The 22,242-nt window shown below is 43.4% G+C and overlaps 1 protein-coding gene across 3 annotated transcripts in view; it reads left to right on the forward strand.

Annotated features, from left to right (window-relative positions):
* Positions 1 to 22,242, forward strand: part of PPM1L (protein phosphatase, Mg2+/Mn2+ dependent 1L) — an 81,035-nt gene that overhangs the window by 23,333 nt on the left and 35,460 nt on the right. Inside the window, exon 1 of one of the 3 annotated variants that reach the window (XM_085513371.1) lies at positions 21,697 to 21,910. The exons of the other annotated variants lie outside the window; for them this stretch is intronic. The gene's annotated coding sequence lies outside the window, so the exon portion shown is untranslated. Of the gene's footprint in view, positions 1 to 21,696; positions 21,911 to 22,242 lie in introns of those variants that run through there. 3 annotated transcript variants of the gene reach the window in all.

Raw genomic sequence — 22,242 nt, forward strand, 5'->3', positions numbered from 1 at the left:
TTTGTATCTCCTATATAGACTCATCCACTCTGAGCAGAATTCTACTTTTGGTGAAGCTGTGGGCCCACAGTTAGTTAAACAAACATGTAATGCAGAATCCCTCAGCACACAGTGGTTGTGCTTAAATGCAGTAAGGAAAAGGAAAGAAAGCAAAGAAGAACAATGCATGGTGTGTGTGAAACAGAAACAAGGCAAACCTAAAACCTTCCTGTTTTGCGTGGTATCTTAATAGAAAGCGATTGTTCCTTGCAGCCTCTGCTCTCTTAGCCTCCTTATTCTTCAGCAGGGATGTTAGCCCACTCTGGAGCAGGCTTGGCTGCTTGGACAAAAGAGTTTATTATTAAATTACAGGCGTTCAGAAATGGGCTTGGGTTGTTAGACAAAACCTGGTTTTAAAACTTGATCCGATGCAATCTTTGAGCTGTGTCCCCAGATGGTCTAATGGCATTTGATGAGCTTTGAAGAGCTGAGCATGCAGAGATATATTTACAGTGTTTCAGGAAAACAGTGTGTATTCAGCCAGTCTTAGGTAACTTCAGTGAATCCCTCACACCTGGACAAGCTGTGGTGCCTTTGATCAGACGTGTTCCTCTCTTGCAATCCGTTACAGGAGTCAGCATTGCTCTCTGTTGCCTCCAGCATCTTCCTGTAGTTTTGCTGAGGTTTGGCCGTTGTGATTCAGACAGTCTAATATAAGCCAAGTGAAATCACTAGATTGGGCCCCAGTCATTTGATAACAGATGGGCACAAATTAGGTATCACATGGTTGAGGACCATGTAAGTATCCAGCTAAATGTTTAATGATACAAAATATTGAAAACTAACACTCCCTTAGGCAGTGAAATAGGAGGATGAGAAAGCTTCCTAGTGACATTTAATTGCAACAGGAGTGGCATGTGGATGTGAAGAGCAAATGCTTTGGGGTTTGTGTATTATAATGAAAGCTCCATAACAAGTGTAGGACTTTATTCCCAGACTGGGAATGAATCCTGACAAAGCTTTCCACAAGGGTGGAGATCTTTTTTACTTGGAGAAGATGAAATCCTCTGCTTGTGATGCAGAAATGCAAACGGTTCCCCAGGAGCTGCTGGGAATTTGAAATAAGTGATCACAGGACCGTGTCTTTCTCTTTCATGTGATTCCCTAGTTGTATCAGTTTAGGCTTTCCCTACTTAACGAGTACTATGCTGTGAGAAGAAAGCACTTCATGTTTAACTTCTTGGCTCTTAAAGCAGAAAGCATGTAATTATAATTGGATAGCTTTGGAAAGGCATCAGCATGGATTAATGAGGTGGCCTTTGCTGCTCTTATTGACAGTAAAAATCAACATTTCCTCTTGAAATGCTTCTTCCTGCTGAAATGGTACTTAGTGGATATGTAAATTTAGAGAACAGATTTCCTTTGAAGCTTTTAAAGTAACGAATTAACTGTCCAGAAGTAAAACGTTCCTGTCAGATTACCAATCCTCCCTCAGTTGGTCCAGCTGCCTGGAAACTTTGCAAATACAGAGCAGTCTGGAGTAATGCTGTGTGAGGAGGCGAACCCTCAGCTCCACAGGGTCAGGAGTGTAACTTCGAGTTGGTAACAAGTTTAAAAGTGAATCACATTACATAAACATATTAAACACTGTATTAGCATAGCACTTTTGAGTATGGGTAGTAAATGCAATAGGCTTGCTCGTGGCCTTTCCTAAGTAGATATTTCTTATCACCCCCTTTTCTTGCTACTTAATGTAAAAGGTTGAGATTTCAACCACTTCAGTGTGTGAGAAGTTCCAAAGTGCTGTGATTGCAAGCTATCCTAGGAGGAATCTGAAACCCCCTAGAGATTTCCAACCTGCTTCTGTGAAGGCAAAACTGCTTTTTTATGTATTCCTTCAAAGCTGATGAGTGGTCTTGAAGTGCAGCGGAAAGCTGACTTCAAGCAGGAGAGCAAATTGAGCCTGAAAGTTGTACCTGCCCATCTGTTGTAATGGTGTTCTGTGAAGCCTTCCAACCTCTGTGCCTTCCTGCTCAGAGCAGCACAGCCAGCACTGGGAGTCTGGTTGTGACCTGTGATACAGGAGACCTCAAAGGTGTCTTTTGGATCTCCTTAGTGGACTAAGAACGCATGAAATTAATAGGGTAACTATTGTGTAGCAGCTTTTAGAAAGGCTTATGCAGTCCATCAGGAATCAAGCTTTCTTTCACTGTGCGGGGGTTGGAACTACATGATCCTTGAGGTCCCTTCCAACCCGGGTCATTCTGTGATTCTGTGAGATGTTAGAGACCAAATTTTTATCCCATTTAGTGACTTGTGTGTCTCAGCTCCTGCTGAGACATTGCTCCAGGTCTTGAGTTTAAGACAGTGATGTTCATTCCTTTGTGAAAAGTGTCTTGAGGTGGAATTAGAAAATTAAAGATGGTGAGGAGGTCTTAATACAGGCCTGCACGCGGTTTTGTGGTTGTCAGAAGTGCACAATAAGCAGCATTGAAATAGAAGTGTCAGCTGAGCAGGTGCTTGTGCCCCTCCTGCTCGGATGAAACTAAGTATGGGCTCCCTCAGCTTGGCTGAAATTGTCTTTTAAAAATGATTTTGAAACGTAGAGAAGAGTAAAGGCATGTGGGGCTCTGCCACAGGCTGGGGGAATGGCTGTCCCTCACCATTGCCTCAGTCCTCTCCTGAGCAGCTTAGGGCAATTTTAATGGATTTGTCTCAACACTTTCATATGACCTAGTAGTTTTCATTACTTAATCTGCGTGGGTTTAATTTTTTTTGCAGGGAAATATGTTTAAATAATTTTTTTCATGATTTGGATTGCTTGGAATTCTTGGCACGAGCCAGGGAACAGGCTGATCCATGCTGTAACATGGCAGCTTTTATGAGGATCACACACAGAGTTCCTCTGCAAGAGAAGGTCCAGATCCTGCCACCTGTTAGCTCCATCCTTGTGCTCTCAGTTCACACTGCAGGAGCACGGTGGGCATGCAGAGCACCCAGCTCCTCTTGCATCTTTTAGGGTGAGCAATCTGTGCCAGGCAGCTTGTTTTGGAGCATTGTGATTATAAGTGCTTTACTGTATGCTACGGTTGGTCTTCATGTACAGCAGTAAGAAGAAAAGGTGATGAAGTGCTCTTGTATCTAAGAAATACCACCCGTTTTCCCCTGTCCTCCAATTCACTGTGTGAATTTGTATGCAACAGATGTTTTTATCTTCATCTTTCTTATTCTGAGAAACAGCATTGGCCTTTTCTGTACATTTGTAGGATATGATGGTTGATAATTACTGCTTTTCCTCCAGTGAATTTGACCAAACTGAGAAATAATAGCTGGTTTCAGATTTCGAAGAGGCACTTCAGTGTTAAACTCACTGTATCCCTTAAAGAATTCAGAATATGCCTGGTTTAACTTCTTACATAGATCTGTATAGGAGGGGACAAGCCCTGTTACTGCTTTCAGTGTTGATTACAGTGAGCTGGAGACATGGATAGATCTGGGTCAGCTGAAACAAGCAACACTGGGTGCTGCTGGTGTCCAGTGTGGGAGATGGGAGGATTTTAATCCGGTTGGAAAACGTAAAGCTTTTTATTCCTCTCCCCTTTATTTATCTTTTTAAGTTTTCAATAGAAACCCCTATGAAAAACTTCTAGAAGTAGCTTTGGGCCTGTTTTAATTATACGTGTTGAGGTAAACATGCAGTTTTCCTTTACTTTGTACAAGCAGCATGATAAATATAGTCTGTTTTAATTTGCCTGTCCTGATTAATGACATTTCAGCTTTTCATTTACAAATCACTAGGGCATAGCATGTTGAGTTGTTGGAATAATTGTGCCTTTCAGGAGAAAAGAATAAATGGAAAGAGAATAGCTCTCTAAGACTGTTATTATGCAAAGACTGTGGGAAGCAACAATGCTATTATAGACCTTTTTGGTGCTTCTATTATATAAATGCTCGGTTTTCTTGGATTTGTTGCAAGTGGAATAATCTGACACATTAATGCTGAGTGAGAGCTGGACCGCCCCGAGATGTGTCAGCCAGGAGGGCTCATCTGCTGGGATCTGGATATTCCTCTCTGGAATAAAAAGGGTCACCGAGTGTGGGGTTTGTGCCGCACCCAGCACACACAGCTGCCATCTGCTGCAGTGGATGCTCCTGCTCCAAGCAGGCTCCTTTTGTCCGTCCTGCTGCAGGCACTGCTGCAGTTCCTCTGCACAGTGTTGTCCCAGCTGCTCACAGACCAGCGTGCTTTGAACCAGAAAGTTCTGCTCTTAGTCATGTACGCTAATGATATTTTTTTTCCAGTCCAACATCACGTGTAAGGAAGCAATTAGGACTTGGGGCAATTAACTGTCAATTAAACCGTGGCTCTTCCTAAATTACTTCCGAGTAACTGCGAGTTCAGTTCATTGAGATGAGAAATTCAGCAAGTAACATCAGAGTTTTATCTGGAGGGAGCTTTTGTTTCCGGAGTGATCAGCTTCTGTAAGACCCAATCAGTGCCACTAGCACTGCCAGGCACACCAAGCATCACTCCAACCTCGTCATCACTAATTGCTGTGATCAATATGCAATTATTGCAAATAAAACAAGTTCCTAATTAACTTGGTGAATCAAATACATGGCCAGGTTTCATTTTTCTCCCTTTAAAATGCTATGAGGATTTTAAAAGATATCTTCCCTATTGTGTATTAAGTCAATTAAATTATTTATCCTAATGCAAAATGATGTGCTCTGCATCTGGTCTATGTGTATACCTAGCTCTTCTTTACATTGAAAAGTCTTTTTTCCCCCATTCTGCTTTATGGCAGCCTGAAGTACAACAAAGTTGTGGCTGTCCTCTTTGAGACATCTTAGGCCCAATAGCTTATTGCCCACAGATTTCCAAGGCTTGTGCTGTTCCAGTGAATGTGCTGCAGGGGGAGGATGGCAGTGACGGTGCTGGGGATGCCGGCTGATGGAAGCAGCTGCTGCTGTGTTCTTCTCTTGCAGCTCCTCCTCCCCTATTGTGCTGCTCTCAGCTGGCCTTGGTAGCTCAGTCCTGGCCCTGAAGGACGAGGCTGACAATGGGGGATTAGCCTGACCTCTGTTGATGTAGGATGCGGTAATTGGCAGGTGTAAAGAGATCTGTGAGTTATGAATGGAAAACACTCCCCTGGCAGCCTTTATGAATATGGATGTGTAAAGTATTGTATCAACCAAAGTAAATTATGCTGAAAAATGGAGCACTGGCAACAATGCTATTAAGAGAAAATGATATGGGCTTACCCTTTCTGAAGAGAAGTGCCCCTCAGCAATATCATTTGTCCAGATTTGCAGACTATGCAGCCTAACATTTAAAAGGCCCTTCAGTGTTCCTAAACTGAGGAATTATTCATAGCATAATGTACATATGAACTATTTTTAGAAGGTGCAAGCTAGAGACTCTATTCATTTTACATTTACTTGGGGATTTAGGATGTGTTTTATCATGTGTTGGGGAGTGACTTCTCCTAAAGTGTGTCCTCTGCTCGGAGAATGAGGAATGCAGAAAGTACTGTGCCTGACTGCTATTTTCTGACCACGCATTGCATGTTATAAGCATAAATCTCATCCCTGCAAACAGATACTTAGCAGAACCGTGCCTTGAACAGATTCCCTGCAGTTTCCCCTGTACGAGTACACAGAACACAGAGGCGTAAGGAGTATCCTTCACTGCTAGTGAAACACACACTTCATTGACGCTTCTTTTATCAGTAAAGATTCATTATACTTTCATTCAGAAATACACCACTAGGAAGGATGGGATCTGCTCTGGAAGTGGTGACTTGTCTGAGGGGCAGCAGTGATGCTGGCAGCCCCCAGTGCCCAGTGCTCAGACACTCAGAGCTGCAGTCTACAGCAGCACTTCTCCAGGGGAGCTTTTATTTTTGTATTTATTTTCCTTTTAAATCTAAGAGGGAGATTTGAGACAAACTGCACTTTGCTGCCCCACAATGCACTCGATGCTGAGGGTGCAGAGCTTATATCCTCTGCCTGTCAGCTTTTCACAGCCATCAGACCTATTTTTACATGAGCCTTTAAACATGACTGAGGAGTAGCCCAAGCAAAACTCACAAAAGATTCAATTGGAAAAAAAAACTGTATTTTAAGGTACTTATTTCATTTGAAGTATCTTCAGAGTGATCACTCTGAATGTTTGCCCTGTACCTTTTTCATTACTACTTATATTGGAGCAGCTGAGGAGGCAGAAAGGGAGAACCTATTGTTGTCGGTCTGTTAGACTGGAGGTGAGGCAGAAGAACACATGAAAGCACTTGCTGACAGTGCAAAATAATGATAGAAATAGAATTCTATTTTTGTGCTCTTTAGGGAAGCATTTTTGTTAATGGCTTCCACTGTGGTAGAAATGATGATATGGCTTTGGCTCAGTCTTGTGACCATTCCTATTCGGGTGAGAGAGAAAAAGCATTTTGCAACTTTCTTTCAAGCACGAAATGTGTGTCTGGAGTTAAACCATGCACTGAATTTGGGGAACAATTTGTCTCTTGAAATACCTCGTAACTCGTAGTTAGTGCAGTGACTGCCAGAGATGGAAGTCATGGTTCATTTTGCAGCCAGAGCTGTTTGGTTGAAGGCTGTTAGTGTACATATACAGAGCAAACTTTCCTGCTATGCCCTGACCAGAACTGACTCCCAGAATAAAGCAGAAATTCTTCTCCTCTTCAGCTCCCGCATCCTGGTAACAAAACTGGGCGGTGTCCAAGGATTCTGTTGTGAATGCCCCCCCCCTTCTGCTTTGAGAGGAGAGCTATTGCCAATTACTGTTTCCAGTGGAGATTTGCCGCAAAGTTTCTTGCCAGTCCAAAGTATAAAATATGTCTGACATTCCCAAGTGACTTGTAAGGTATCATCAAAGGTACAAAACGGTATTGAAGGTGCTTTTGAGAGGTATTCCCATAAAACAAGGTTATGAGAAACCTTTATCTTTCATGCATATTTGGCTGGAAACTGTGTGCTGTCAGGTTGACAGTGAGGGATGAGGTTCTCTGCTGAGTGCACTGATACATGAGAATCTGTACCAGCACGTTGCTAAGGCAGAACTGCTGGAGAGCTACATGGCAGAGCATCACCAAAACTTAAAACTCACAGGACTGCCATGTATCACTGAAACTATTGTGTCCTCTAACTTCTGGTGTTTAATTACTGTTTCACTTTCCCAGTTCACCCTTTTGCTGGGTGAACATTACAGAGTAAGCTGTGCTAGGACGATTAAGATTTGTATAATGTGTTGCCTAATCAGGAAGAACTTGGTCAAAATGCATGAATGTTATGTTAGCAGAAGTTTACCTCTGCCTCATCCTGTCCCCTATCGGGTAGTAATGGTGAGCTCCTCCCAACAGCTGCACTCCTCCAGTCACACTCCTCCTTTTACCACTTGCTCGTATCTTCCTCTCTGCCCTTCCCAAGCAAAGAGGCTTTTTGGCTTTTCAAGCTGCTTATGCTCCCTGGCTGAAGGCTTCTTTGCTTCCACACCTCTTCAGATTTACTTTTCTAGAAGAGAGGCCAGAGCTTATTCCACCCATTTTCACAGTGTTCAGAAAGCAGCGGAGCTCCTCCAAGCCCTTATCTCTCCTGGTGCTTTCCTTTCCTCTTTTCCTGAGTACATGGAGCACTGTCCTGTCCTTTGCCTGGCTCCTGGCAATAGGAAGGGGAACAAATATTCCTGTATGGATGCAGTCTGTGGCAGCTGACGGTCTAAAACTCAGCTGAGCAGCTGAGTACAAAAACCTGCCCTTCAGTAGTATTAATAGTGTAATTTTATATTCATATTAATCAGTCTGACAGTTTCCTCTTAAGGGCAGCTTCCCACTGGGATGGGAGCTGCAGATCGACATGCTTCACGTGTAGAGGTAGGAGGAAATTATAGAGTTTCTGAAGTTTATGAAAGGCGGCTTAAAGAAGTGATGCTTTTCTTTGCTCCTGGCAAACTGTCAGCTCAGTGCTGTCAGCAATTACAGCCGTAATTGTCTCTAAAGATGCCGATGGATTGTCTCTGCAGTAATGACTGAAACCCATCTGAAACAGGTCCCTGCTGCTGGAGTGATTTTTGCAACAAAAGCAGCTGCAAGTCTACAAATAGTGAGGTTGCGCAGGGTGCTGGAGCCTGGGGGTTCCAGGAACACACATCTTCAGGTCTGGAGCGACTTTCATCTCAGAGCTATTTCTCAGGAACTCGTCGTTTTGTTGACAATGTGATGTTTAGATTCCTTGAAGTGTTTTTTCAAGTTGTATGTGCCTTTCAAGTTGTTCAGCCTGTGTGTACACATATTTGATGCCTTACAAGTTCCTGTACTACTTGTCCTTGTTGAACTAGTTGGATTGTGTTAAGGTACATAACATACCTCATTTTTCTTTGTTTTGCTCCTTCCAGGTAGAAACCTGTTTGTGCAGCATCATGTTTGCCTTGGTCTGCTTGTTAGACTGACATTTAAGAAGTATTACTTTGTCCGACAAAGCTGTAAGAGGGTGCAGCTCAGAGCAACGCACCTCGGGAGAGTGTAAGCTTTGCATTGTCCTTCTGCTTGGTCTAGGAGTCTGGTTTGTGAAAGCTCATCATGGCAATAAAGGCCCATCTCTGCACAGGGCCTGTACTGCTGTGGGGGAGGGCTGTGTTTTGCCTAAAGCAAGTGTTTTCTGTCCTAAAGCTTGGGATGGTGAACTCCGTGTGTACTCTAAGTGTAAGAACTAAGATGAAACTGATTTCATTTATATGCATGTCTTGAATACTGAGATTATAAAACCCGAGGCCAGACTTGCACTGATAAAGAACCTATTAGAATGCATCATATTAATGTGGATTTATAATTCACAAGGTTTGCATTTTATATTCTGTGTACAGAGTTCAGTGACTGCTTAAGCCCATTATGTTTTTGCATTAGTAGTATTGCATGTCTATTTCCATATCACAACTGGTGTAGATTAAATCCTGTCAGCACACAGTGTTTCTCTTGGCCATTTCAAAGACATGTACAGAGCAGACATAGACACTGACAGTAACACATCATCAAAAAGCCGGACTAATCCAGCACAGAAAATTGTCCTCCAAGTGATACTATGGGCAGCATTTAAGAATGAACATTGTTCTTGGGATAACAAATCATGTCTCTCTGTGCTATTTCCAGGCTTCAGATTTGCATCAGCCTGCACCGACGCAGAACATCGTGTCTCCTAAAAGCACAGCAACTCCCACCCACTGCTTACCCAAACAAATCATCTCCTTTTTAGTACTCCTGTTGTGTCAGAAACAACAAAGAAAATGGTTCAGGTTTCTTATAAGAGAAAAGAAGGAAAGGCGTGTTCTTGTATTTCCTTCTCTACCTTCTCTGGAAATGGCTCTGCTTTATTTATCTTTAAACCATTTTTTCTCTGATTTGACATTTTAAAGAGATGACAGCTTTTGAAAGGTAGATTTTGTTGCAAAGTGTATAAAGCAAAACCTTGTGTAGCTTACCCAGCATTATATATATGATGCATATCTTTTAGTTACCTGGTACTCTAAGTATAGAAAGTGCATTTATATATTACAGCATGTGTCTAAAGTGCTTCAAGTAGTGCCAAGTGTTGGGGGAAGTTTCTCACACAGAGAGTGGTGAGGTGCTGGCACAGCTGCCCAGAGAGGCTGTGGACTGTCCATCCCTGGAGGTGTTCAAAGCCAGGTAAGATGAGGCCCTGGGCAGCCTGGACTGGTACTTGATTTAGCAGTTGGCAGCCCTGCCCATGGCAGGAGGTCTGGAACTAGATGATCTTTGAGGTCCCTTCCAACTCAAGCCATTCTATGATTGCCTTAGATTGGCAGCTCTGAACATATTCCCTGTCATTGAAGACTGGCAGGCAGCATGATTTCTGGTTCTGTTCCATGGTCATTCTATCAGAAGTGCCAGAACCTGCTTCATACAGGAAGCCCATGGCAGTTGTTTATGCCACAGCTGTAATGCAAGCAATGCAGTTTAAATAATAATAATAATAATAAAGATTCCTTTAACTATGCTGTAATTATTTGTATTAATATTAAATGGAGATAACGTATTTAGTTAGTGTCCACAGAAAGAATAGAGAGTAGGCTGGAGTCTCACAGCAAACCCATTTTAGTACAGTAGGACTGTTTCAATAAGCTGATTTCATAGTCAGCATCAATCCTGCTGCCCTGCAATATTCAGGTTTCATATTTGGAGTCTCCCAGGTAGTAGCAGCATGGAATTATTGTTTGATTTATAGACTTATAGAATCATTTAAGTTGCAAAGGACCCTTGAAGGCCATCCAGACCAGCTCCACTGCAGTGAACAGGGGCACCCACAGCTCAAACAGGTGCTCAGAGCCCCGTCCAGCCTGACCCGGAGTGTCTCCAGGGACTGAGCATCCAGCAGCTCTCTGGGCAACCTGTGCCAGTGCTTAACTTGTGCACTGTGCTCTATATCCTGGGTTAGGAGCCCTTTAGTTGATGTAACTCGGCTCTCCTTGCTTGGCAGAGATTATGTACTTTGGTATATGAACAACAGTGTGTGAATCTCCAGGTCTTTCCCATCCCCTTTCTGCCCTTCTCATGCTATGTTCCTGTGTCATAACCTGGGGGTTTCAGCCCCAGAAGTGGGAGCTTTCACAGCTGCCTACCTTTGTTAAGTCCCTGCTGCCTGGAGATGTCCCCTGCCTACTGGGCAGTGCCTGGTACCTGTGGGCAGAGCTCTCTCCCACCACCTGCCCTATTGCCTTGCTGTCACATCCTATGAGCAATCCAGGAGCTCCATCCCGCATTGCTTTGGAAGTTTCAGAGCAGCACCATCCTTGCTGCCACTGCTGTACAGCAGCATTTCCAAATGGGGCTGCAGAAGGGCAGACCAGTCTCACCCATTCCTGTGATGTGCAAATTCGTTTCACCGTGACTAAAGGGGATGACAGTGTGGCTGGGAGGCAATTGGAGTTTCTGTAGCATGAAGGATTTCTAAAGTAGAAATGAATCTTCCAGGTTTTATTAAGTAGTTCTGTATGTTAGCAGCAGCTGAAATAACAGCTGTGTTGTTGATTCTTTGCCTTGCATGGTCTCTGTTTATTAACAATTAAAAACACAGCTTCCGCATTGAGTCGTTAGGGAGATTTCAAATTCAGCAGCATGAACTGAACCCTCGGACTTTTAAATGCAGAGGACGCAGACTGTTGCTCATGCTGAGTGCATCTGTCCCAGGCTGGCTGCCTTTGTGCAGCAGGGCTGGGCACTGGGAGGGCTTGTGGAGCCCTGCACCAAGCAGCTGCTGCTCTGACTCCAAGCTGCAGGTAGCCACGAAATCTCTGTGCCACCAGGATGTGGCAGAGGTTCAGGCAGCCGGTGGGTTGTGAGTGCCGTGGGCTTCTGATAAAGCTGTTCTTCTAAACTGTGTCATGAACTGCAGTTTTGAAACCTTTGCTTTGAAGTGCTCCAGAGAGGCAGCACTGATTTTAGAGCTTCGTGTTCAACCACCTCGTGCGGTGCCTGCCAACAACACGCCTGATTCTGTATTCATGAGTGCTTTTGCGTTCCCATCAGAAGCAAGAATTACATCTGAAATTCAAATCTTAACTCTGTTATGGCATCGTTTAGTTCTGTGCCGAGGCTTTTGTTTTCTTTCCGAAATGTATTCATTAAATGTTTATACTGGGGTAAAATTAGGAAGAAAAACCTGACACGTGAGCCATGTGCCAGCAGCAATTTGGCCACTTTGACTTTTGGAAAGAAAAAAAACCTCCTGATTAGCAATTATATGCATTGTACAGCATATGTTCTGTAAGCTGTACAACTGTGAAGAAGTATGTGTGCTCACAAATACAGCAAGCACAGGAAAACAGCCATTCATCCACTGATTTGCTTTCATGGATCCACAGAATGTGCTGAGTAGGAAGAGACCCATAAGTGTCATTGCATGCTCAGGTTTAGGAGCTGCGTGCTGCTGCTGCATTAAAAAAACGTTCTGAAGGTTATCAGCTCAAAAGTTCAGAACACTGGAGTGAAGCTTCTAATCCATGTAGCACACGTTCCCTTACATCCATTTCTGTGCTGTTCCCTATATTAGCACCAGTTTTAGATTTCATTTGCATCTTTTTTTTTTCTTTTTTTTTTTCCTAGTGGTAGTTTAAGGAACAATGTGATGCTAATTCAGCATTAACAGCAGGAAAAATTTCATCTGATTAAATTAAAATGCAGAGCTGTGATTTCATCTTCAATTCTGTGCTCCTGAAGGAAGCCTGTAAGGTTTCTGATCCATTCAAGGTAGGAAATCCTGCTCCCTTGGCTGCTCAGACCAAGCTCTATGCTTCAGTTCTGCCCTGCGTCACCAGTCTCTCCTGGTCCGTGGCCTTCTCCATGGATGAAAATTGCACCCCGAATACAAACTACTCATGCAGGTATCTAATGTTCCATTTTCCGTGCTTCTCATATTTAAACGCTACTAAACATATTGGATGCTGGCTGGGTGTGGGGCAGAGCTCCATGACCTGTGGCTGTTCTGCATTGGGTGTCCTCAGTGTCCCCCCTCCAGGTGTTCTGAAGGTGTGAGCAGTAGCTTTTGCTGCTGTGTTCTGGAGCTGTGCTGCTCTACGTTTGTGCAGTTCCCACCCAAGGAACCAAGCAGGTCCCTCTCCCTTTGTCCCTGGGATAATGTTTCCCATCACAGAGTCTGAGAACCACGGTCAGCGAATCTCAAAGTGGAGCTGCTGCCATGCCACAAATCACTATTTATTTCCTTATGCTGATTGTGGTTCACCCTTTAAAGTAAACACGTAGTAATGTCAGCCTTTCCTGTAGTACATAATATCTTGTGCTAAGCAGTTTGTATTTTAATTTCCATAGTTCTCATGATTTAACTTCTGTACCCACTGGTACATAAAAGTAGTTCTTGGTTAGATGTAAATAACAGTTATGCTGCCATTGTTTCCCTTTTATAATAACTCGTATCTAATGGAGTGGAGAATAAGTAATAAAACTGTTTGGTGGTCTGTCTCCTGGAAACAGAAGAAGGTGTAATTGCTTCTTAGTACATTAGTGCCATCATTCCTGTTGTTAGCCGGGAGCCCAAGCTGAGCTGTGCATGATACAACCAGAATCTGTACTTAGGGAACCAAAGATGCAGCTGTGCTGCACTCAGGAATCTCTGTGGGTACCACCCAGATGTTCCATCTCTCTCAAGATTTCAGTGCTCTGACTCAGAACACGACTTCCAAGAACTCACGATTAAATAACTGTTTCATTTAGGCAAGTCTGGACTTCTAATAAATTGGAAATCCTTTTTATGCGGTCAGATCATTAAATTTTAACTTCTCCAGGCTTTTTCTAGAAGGGCTTTAAGCAGGATTTTTCCTTTGCTGGGATAAATTACATTTCTCTGTAGCTGCTGTGGGTTGTGGTGTATTTAAGAATGATGTTACAGGGATTAACCTCTACACTTTCTAGTCTTAAAAATACCTCAAAACCCCAAACATGAAGCAGACGGAGTTTTTTGGTTGTTTTATAGCTATAATGTACTTCATTTGTCATCTTCTGTAATTATTTTTCCAACGCTGCATCTACCACAGAGACAATGTGTGAATTTCAATAAGCTGTGAAAGCTGTTCATGAAGGGAATAACAACTCGGATGTGTGGAGGTAGTTACTTGCATTCATTTATTTTTAAATAGAAGTTTCCTTTTCCTTTTTATTTTTGTCCTTTATTATTAATATTGTTGTAGCTTTCCCCCAGACATTGCTGTGTTTATGTGAGCTCTGCAGACAGCAGTGCAGCCAGGGCAATTCCTTTCAATTAGGCTGAATTAGCTAAAATAGGTTAAAGCAACAAGGGGCTGCAAACCTGAGCTAAAAGCCAGAGTCCTTCTGCTCTCATGCACTGTGACTGAAAGAGAAACAAACGCTTTTCCAGCACGGGGAACTGTAAGTAAATTAAGAGCCTGCTTGCTAAGAGATGCTGGTAGGGCTTCCATCTCTGAGTACTGCCCCTGTGGGGTAATTTTCTGACATGTCTCCTGTTGGATAATTTCCCATTCATTGTGCCATTACTAAACAGGGTACATTTGTGAATTCCCTGAAGCTTTTTGCTGTGAAACTTAGGAAACAGCCTCTACCTGAGATCTTCTCGTCTTTACTTTTAGTTTATTCGGTTCTGTCTGCAACCTAAAGGACTTAGTGGCTTTTGCACAGCAATAAAGGCAGTTGCAGAAGGCCAAGGTTCTGTGCTAGCCAGCAAGTTCTTTCCTCTCCAGCTTCAGCCTCCTCCTTGTGTTGCTGATTGAAAGACCACGCTGTGCAGAGCTCTGTTCCTCACAGTGCAGATCTGGCTGTGCTTTAATGTCCCAGCTCTGCCGCTGAGCTCTGGCTCATGCATTACCTTCCAATTGTTGGCGGTGGTTACTGCAGCCGGGCAAGGAAACCAGCAGTGCCTTTGCCTGTTCTTTGACTTACTGACCTTTGGAACTGCACTCAGTGGCTGCTTCTTCACTTATAAATTCTATCCTTTTATCTGTTTTTTTTCCCTTTGCTTTTTCTTTCCTAGTGTGGTACCATATTTTTCAGCTGCCAGCAGCTGTTTGAAGTATGCTCATGTCCCTACCCCTGAGATCCTTCCTGCCACCAAGATGACCATCTCAATACCTGCTGATCTCCTATATCTATAGACACACATGCATTATCTGCTTCAGATCTCAGGTCTCTGGTTCTTTATTTAGGAGAAATGCAACAATTCTTGTATTGACACAGTCCTACTGAGTATCACCTTTTTGACGGACTCTGCTGTTGTCCTGCCTGACAGACAGGCAGTGCTTGGCAGCCATAAGCCTGGTGACTGCGCTGCATGCACACACGTGTTTGTGCAGGTGTTTGCCCCGTGCAGCACAAGTCTGGGGCTCTCTCTCCCCCCTTCTAGTCCTTTCCTACTGAGATTCTGTGAAAGAAAGCTCTGATTTCTTCTTATGCTGCCTGCTGTGTGAGGAACATTTTGCCAATCTCACGTGGCTAAGCTGCATTCCTCGCTTTCAGGGCTGTTGGGCATTTTTGCTTTCCTGCTCCTTCACGTTACCTTCCAAATGCTGCACTGAAAAGAGAATGAGGATAACCTGTATTGCTCTTCTCTTCATCTGATGATCTGATTTTCTTTTATATTGTTGTGTATTGCATGTATGGCATGCTGTGTATTGGATATTGTCAAGGTGTGACGCAGAAACGCAAATAAGAAATAATACACTAAATATAAGCAAAGTCTGTATTCTGCACATATTCAATAGATTAACATCTTGAAAAAGTACCAGGCTGCACTCTGGTGTCTCAGTGCAGTCCTTGGACAGAATGAACACTGGAAGCAGCAATGAGAAGTTTGCAGTGCTATAAATGTGCTGGTGTTTAAATACAGAAATATGAAGACTTCCTGAGAACTGGTAGGTCTCTTCCCAGTGTGTGTTATTGTTATTAGACAGAAATCTTCATTATGGGAAATCTGAGTTCCGTGTCAGGGGAAATGAAGCTGAGAAGAATGCTTATTGCTCACAGAGATGTTGTAATGTGAGGAGCAATAGTGATAATGTGGGCTTTATTAACATGGAGCTTTCAGCAGTTGCATCATAAGATAATGAAGAACTTATTAATGCAGAATGAAATTAGCACAGAATTGATATTTGCAAGTACTATCTTAGAGAAAATGTGAAATGCTTAAAGTTATTTCAGGGAGAAATAAATGCAATGGGGGATTTTTGAAGAATAAGCAAGCAAACAGACTTACTTATCCCCTGCCTGGCAGCCTGAGATGCCCTTACATCCATGGGGAAGGACAGGCTGAGTGGGAGAAGGACAGAGGGAGGGAGACAAGGGGATGGAATTTATGAAACTGATTACTGTTTAAAGCATGAAGCAATTTTCTGTTAGTAACGCAGACTTAGAATTCAGTATTTGCACATTTTTCTTACATTTTTGGCAGTCAGTGAGTGCACTGAGATATGTGAGGCTACAGCCATGAGCCTCAGCTGGTGCTGTGGGACAGCCCAATGGACTCGTACATGTAGCAGGCCTGCTGGTATCACTTTGGGTGCTGCCCTTGTTGTATTCTGCTGCAACTACATAGTCAGCTCTGTAAATTTCTGTTGTGATGTAGGTGTTTCTGGTGTCAAGCTGATAACAGGTGGGTAGCATCACAGCTTACAACAGCGAGCCACATTTTGTCCTGTTTGCCTGATTTCTCACCTCTTACACAGCTTCAGCCATCCTATCTACTGAAGGTGTTCCTGATAAGCTTAACCTGAGCTAAGTGGATTTGTGTGAGCAGGAGGTGCTTGTCCCTGCCAACTCTGCCTGCATCTGCTGCCCTCGCCGGCACCTGGGTCTGTGATCCTGCAGCTCTGCAGGATTTGGATTAGCAGCGTATCAGGTTGCTTGCAGACTAAAAGTCTCATGTCGGTTTTTCATTTGCCCCGGTCAGTTTTCAGACAGATCAGCAAGCTGATCCCAGCACTGTGCTTAGCCCTGACTGGGCTGGTTGTGTTGTAAGTGGCATGGGAACACGTGCCTGGTATGGGCAAGAGCAGTGCTGTCCCTTCTGATGGTAACTGGCTGTTAATCTGGGCACGTCTTGGATCTGCATGGAAAGAAAGCCACGGGGCTGGGAACAGCTTTCCTTGGACATGGTGTTCTATTACTTGGTAGTGGCTGATGGCAAACGCTGAGATGATCAGCTCCTGCCTTCCCACCCCACTTCTCCCTGACCACATGCAGGCTGACCTTGTGTTTACAATAATTTGGCGTTCTTTCTTTTTTCCTGGCTTATATCAACGAGACATGTTTTTTTAGCATAAGTAGTGCATGTTCCATCAACAGTTTCCCAAGACAGGAAAACCACGGATGTTGGTGAGACTGAAAAGCTGCCGAGAGTGTATTTGGGACCAGGAAGGTTTTCCTCGGTCAGTTGTTGAATGCTCTTCCAGCTTCTGCTCTGGCAGCTGCCCTGAAAGCATGTGTTTTGAACATCACGCTCTGCTGGTTGTTCCAGGACGCAGTAAATCCATTTTCAGACACAAAATGTACAAACATCCTGTTCATTTCTTCTTTGAGCTTCATTCCCAAGGCAAGGATCATGCTAGAAGGGGTACATCAAAGGGAAACCTTGTAAAATTTTCCCCTCATCTAAAATAAACCTATGAACAAAGCCCTGGATAGGATGTTGGTACTAAAAGTGTTTTGTGTTGCTTCCTTGTTGACAACAAATCTGTAACTTCAGGGGTTTATGAAATCTTTTTATAAAGCATTTTCTACCCAACCATTTGAATGCAGTGGGTGATGAGCTGCTTTCTCTTCCTGCAGCTCTCTACCTAGCTGCAACAGCTTGCATGCACGCAGTTAAGAAACAATTAATTAAATTACACTACCCATAATTACTGTGCTATTCCTCGTAAAGTCATTCCATCCAAAATGAGATTCTTTAAAAGCCTTGTTTAGAAGCCATGTATAAATTACCCCCAAATTGAATTTTAATTGGTCTGTTTTGTTACACGTGGTACAGTGAGGTTGGTTCCACTTTACTGAGAGTTAGGAATAAGTAAAATATTTTGTTGTGTTCCAATCGTTTCTTTGTAGATGGCCGTGATTTCTTCAATTACAAGAGGTTTTCTGACTGTGCCTACTACATCAAGGGAAGCTTTTGTTTGCCTTCTTTATGACTCTTCAACATGTGGTGTTTTATTAAAAATTAAAAATGCCAAATCTGACATTTGTTTCTGTGTTAAACACCTTTAATGAAAAGGAGAACAGTCACAGAACTGCTGGAGAGCCAACTGCTAAAGATGTAATTTACCCTGAATTCCCTGTCATATTTCTACCTCGAGTCATTTTGTAGATGAATATTTCATCGCTCAGGTAGAGCTGCATGGAAATTATTTTATTAGGTCCCTTTCAAAGTTGAAGTAAGCGTTAGAAACAAGAAACAATCCGCCTGTTACTTTGGCAGTGATTGGGAAGTGAAGAACAGAGCTCGGGTTTCTCTTGTAATTGATTTCATTACTAAAAGTATGTGATGTTAAAGCAGAGAGAGACGTTATTTCAATGAATGAGCTTCTACCTTGGTTTTTAAATGAAAGCAGGAGTATTTCTTGAAAACCTAATTATGGAAGTATTTTACCAGCTTTCTTGCTTGACACAATATATTTTATGTAATGCCCTAGATCTATCAGAGCACCTGGGCTATGCTGAAAGGTAGAGACCATAATTCTTAAAAGAATTAAGCAGTTTAAGGAGAATTAAGCTGGATGCTCTAGAGAAGTGTGCCAAATAACGGAGAGTTGGGGAGTAAAACAAGTGGGAAAGCTGTGCAAAGAGGCCAAGGGCAACAGCATGGCAATGAGAAATAAAAATAGCTGGGTAAAGATTGCAGCATTACAAAGAAATGGCCTGTAGTTCTCATGTATATGCAAGACTTGAATGTGACCAAAATAACCTTCATGGAAGAGAAATCCACTATATTCACATAGAGGATCTCCAGACACCTCAGTACGGTTGTAGGTGATGAAGGATTTCCTTGTAAAACAGCTTTTTATCCAGTGGAATAAAATGAAGCCCAATTCCATTTTGTTCCTTTATGTTTTCGATTGTTAGGATGGAAGATTTCCTGTTATTTTGTGGCAGTGTAACTCATCAGTGATGTCAATTTAATCTGTAGTTCTTTAAAAATATAATCCATCTGAATTGCATCAAGCGACAACATTCACTACAAAATGCTGTATTTGAATTCGTTTATCCCTTTTAATTTCTTTCTTATTTCCCACATGGAGCTTACTACAAAGCTTTGGAAAACGTTTCAAACAAAAAAAGCACAACAATTTCAGAGTCAGGAAACGTCCAGCATTGCTTGTGGGCTTTGCTCTCATAGGTTTGATTTAGCGGTTCATTAAAATGCTGGTTTTGAAATGACTGCATCTCACCGTAAAGCAAAGGGGTTTGTGGACATCAGAAATGGAGAAGGTCAGAAGCAGCTCTGATTTAAGTTTTCTTGGGCGTTTTTGTTTGCATGCCTTGTTCTGACATTTTGGAGAGCTTCTTGTAGTTCATCAGATTAATTTGCTCTCAAATTCATGCATTGTCATTCTAGAATATCTTGGTTTTTACATGTAAGTAGCTGCAGCTCTTTAAGGTGAGTTTCATTCTTAATATTTATTTTGCAGGAGATTAAAAATAGCCAAGATTTAATCAAAAGGCCAGGCAAGGCAAACTAATCTGGTCTGAACTCCTGAGCTGGCACACGCTGAGGGATGTGTTGGCTCTGGGCTTGGCAGCTCACTGCCTTCAGCTGCAGGTTTCTTTCCAAGTGAAGCCCAGCTCGGTGCTCCCATCAGAGCTCATCCCCAGCCAGTGAGGTGTTCCTGGAGGGGACCAGCAGACTTCGGGTTCTCTCTGTGACTGATACTAAAAGCTGGGGATTTGCTGCAGAAGTTAACTCCAGAAATGAGCAGCACTCCTGCTTCTAACCTGCGATTTGCCTTCTCCTTGAAGAAACGAAATGTATAAAGTGTGGGCTCTGGGTTGGTCTTTGCATGCCCATCTCAGCACAAGGTGGTGCAACAGTCTATGCTGAGTGTTGAGAAGGGTGGTGTGGCAGTGCTGGGGCAGTTACACTGTGCTCTGATTCACCAAGGGTAGTTCTGACTTCTCTACCTAAACTGCCTTCCACCTTGTCTCTTACATTTCTCCTCTATATCACAAGCTTTATGGAGGCTGGGCCTCCCTCCCGATTCCTCCTCTCACCTGAAGCAATCTCATTTCTCTCCATCTCATTTCTCACCATCCCAACCTACTGCCTCCCAAAGGGGTTTCTCTGTGATTGCCAGGTTTTACCCCTAGTGCTTCCTCTTGGCATTTCACTTTTCTCTATTTAGATCAGTTTCACACCCACAACCTTCTCAGTTCTGATTCGTTCCCTTTTTTGCTCACTGTTGGCACGTGTATTCCAGCCGTGCTCAGAGCACTGGGATTCTTTCCGATTTTGCTTATGCCTCCAAGTCTGTCTCAGTGTCAATCACCAAGGAGCAGCCCACATTCAGGAGCACAAAGCACCAACTCCAACAGCTTCCTGCTCAAAATTACTTGCTCACATTTCTGTCCTAACCTGTTAAGACACTCCAAGTAGCACATTTTTCAACATTGCTTTTCTGCTTAGATTTTACCCTGGTTCATCCCATTACTATGTGCTTCTGCTCAAAACAAAGCCATTCCTGCCATTGCCCTGTAACCTTGCTGTCATATCCTACAACAAGGAACACGTTACCGAGGTGGGTTTAAAACAGGCTGCAGTTTTCTGGTGTGCTGAGAGGGCTCAATTCAGCCATTGAATGCAGGAGGCAGAGCCAAGGCAAAGGTTGTTTGCGTGAGGAATGCCAGCGTTCTGTCTTCTGGGGAAGAGGAGCATTTCTGGGAGAGGATTAAGAGCTGTTCTGACACTGTGTTATCTTGCAGCACTGTGTGAATATCCCTAGGTAAATGCTGAATCTATCTGACTTCTATTTTAGTTCAGAAAGCTCTAGAGAGTCCAGGAAGATTGGCAAGTCATCAGCATGAAGCTTACAGCCGGTTTAGTGTTGGAGTGAGACTTATCCGTGCTCCTTACTTTGGACAAGCATTATGAAATGCTCATGGAAAATAACAGGTGGGATGGGAGTAACACTGTGAAAAGGATCCAGATGGAATAATTAGCAGCGGGGAAAAAAGAGCGCCGTTCAAGCAGGCCAAGATCTCAAGCAGGAAATCCTGCCAGCGTTGTAACATTGCTGACAGCCTTGCGGATGGAAGGAGTGCCTGGAGTTGTGCTGGTGGGCATCACTGCTGCCTTCACTCAGAGACACCCCAGCCATCCCACTTGTCTGCTGTGTTAGGCTCTGTTTTCTTTCATAACACCTTCATGTTTTGAAATCTTACCTTGAAGCACATCTGCTTGTTCACACCTCCCAGCAAATCTGCTTCTGCTGTGCAATCTGCGTATAGTTTCCTTGCTGTAAGCTGTATCAGCTATGGTGCAAGCTGGGATGTAAGGTCTCAGTATGAGGAGCATGCAGGTTTAATACCAGTGTTCTTCAGGGGGAGGACCTGTTTATTTCACAAGGAGGGAGAAGTATGGCAGCATGGAATTGCATTGCAGGACCAGACAACACTGACAGAACTCAGCATGTGCCCCTGTCTAAGGCCCGGCTCTATTTGCAGAGCCCATAGATCTGTAGGTGCCACACTCAGGGCTATTGTGTCATCCTTGGGCTTATGGCATGGCAAAAACCAGAGTGGAGAATGGGTCATGTGCAGCAGAGTGCAGGGGGTGAAGAGGGGTAGAAGGAAACACGGGAGAGCTCCATGTTGGGGAAGAAATTGTGAAGTTAGGACATGGCACCAGCTTTAAATTCAGAGCACCATGTCTTGCCAGAAGGCCTTGGCAAGGAGATTGAGTGCCTGAGAGTGTGGGGTAAAAACAATGTAGTAACTACAGAAACTTATAAATCAAACAGTGAGTGACTGCAAAGGAAAGATTTGCTACCAGCCCTTTTTGCTGAGAAAATAATCTTGAACTCCCCAACTTCCAGCTCTGTGCCTCAGAGGCTGGCAGCTCACTGAATCAAGCACACGTAATTTATTCACAAGAGGCAGGTACTGCATGGGGCTGTGAAAGGGAAGGCTGTGAGATAAGCCACTTGTTAGCTTGTTAATCTGCTTCGTGGGGAACTGCCACGTTATACTCTGCTGTTGCTCTTGATAAAAATCAGAGCAATAGCATTCTCCTCACAAGATGCATTGTGTGCTGGGGGACTGAAAGGACGGGACCTGCAGGATGATGAATGCTTGGCAGTGTAAAGGATGCACAGCTGTTGGTGATCGGATGATGGCAGGATGCACGTAAAGCGCCTTGCAAGAGGACTTCACTGCAAGTGGGCAAGTTGCAAACCTATTTTTCTTTAGAAACATTGGCTTAGGTTTATTTAATTTCGGTTTAATTTCCTGGAAGTTAGAAGGTTGAATATATTTGGGAAGTCTCCAAAATATTGAGTGCTGTTACAGAAGTGGCCTTGCTATGTAGTGCAGATACAAGGTATGGGCTTTTTGTCGTCTCGAGGCTCGCTGTGAAATCTGAAAACTTCAGGCTGTGTCACTTTAATACACAAACATGCTGAGCAATACAAAAGGCTTAAAATCAAAGCTGTGCCGTGTTATCTCTTCAGACCAGGAGCTTTCTCAAGGAGGTTCTAATGCAAGAGCAGAA

Source organism: Coturnix japonica, chromosome 12, assembly GCF_054131305.1.
Source record: "Coturnix japonica strain WE chromosome 12, WE-NBRP24, whole genome shotgun sequence".
Lineage (NCBI taxonomy): Eukaryota > Metazoa > Chordata > Aves > Galliformes > Phasianidae > Coturnix > Coturnix japonica.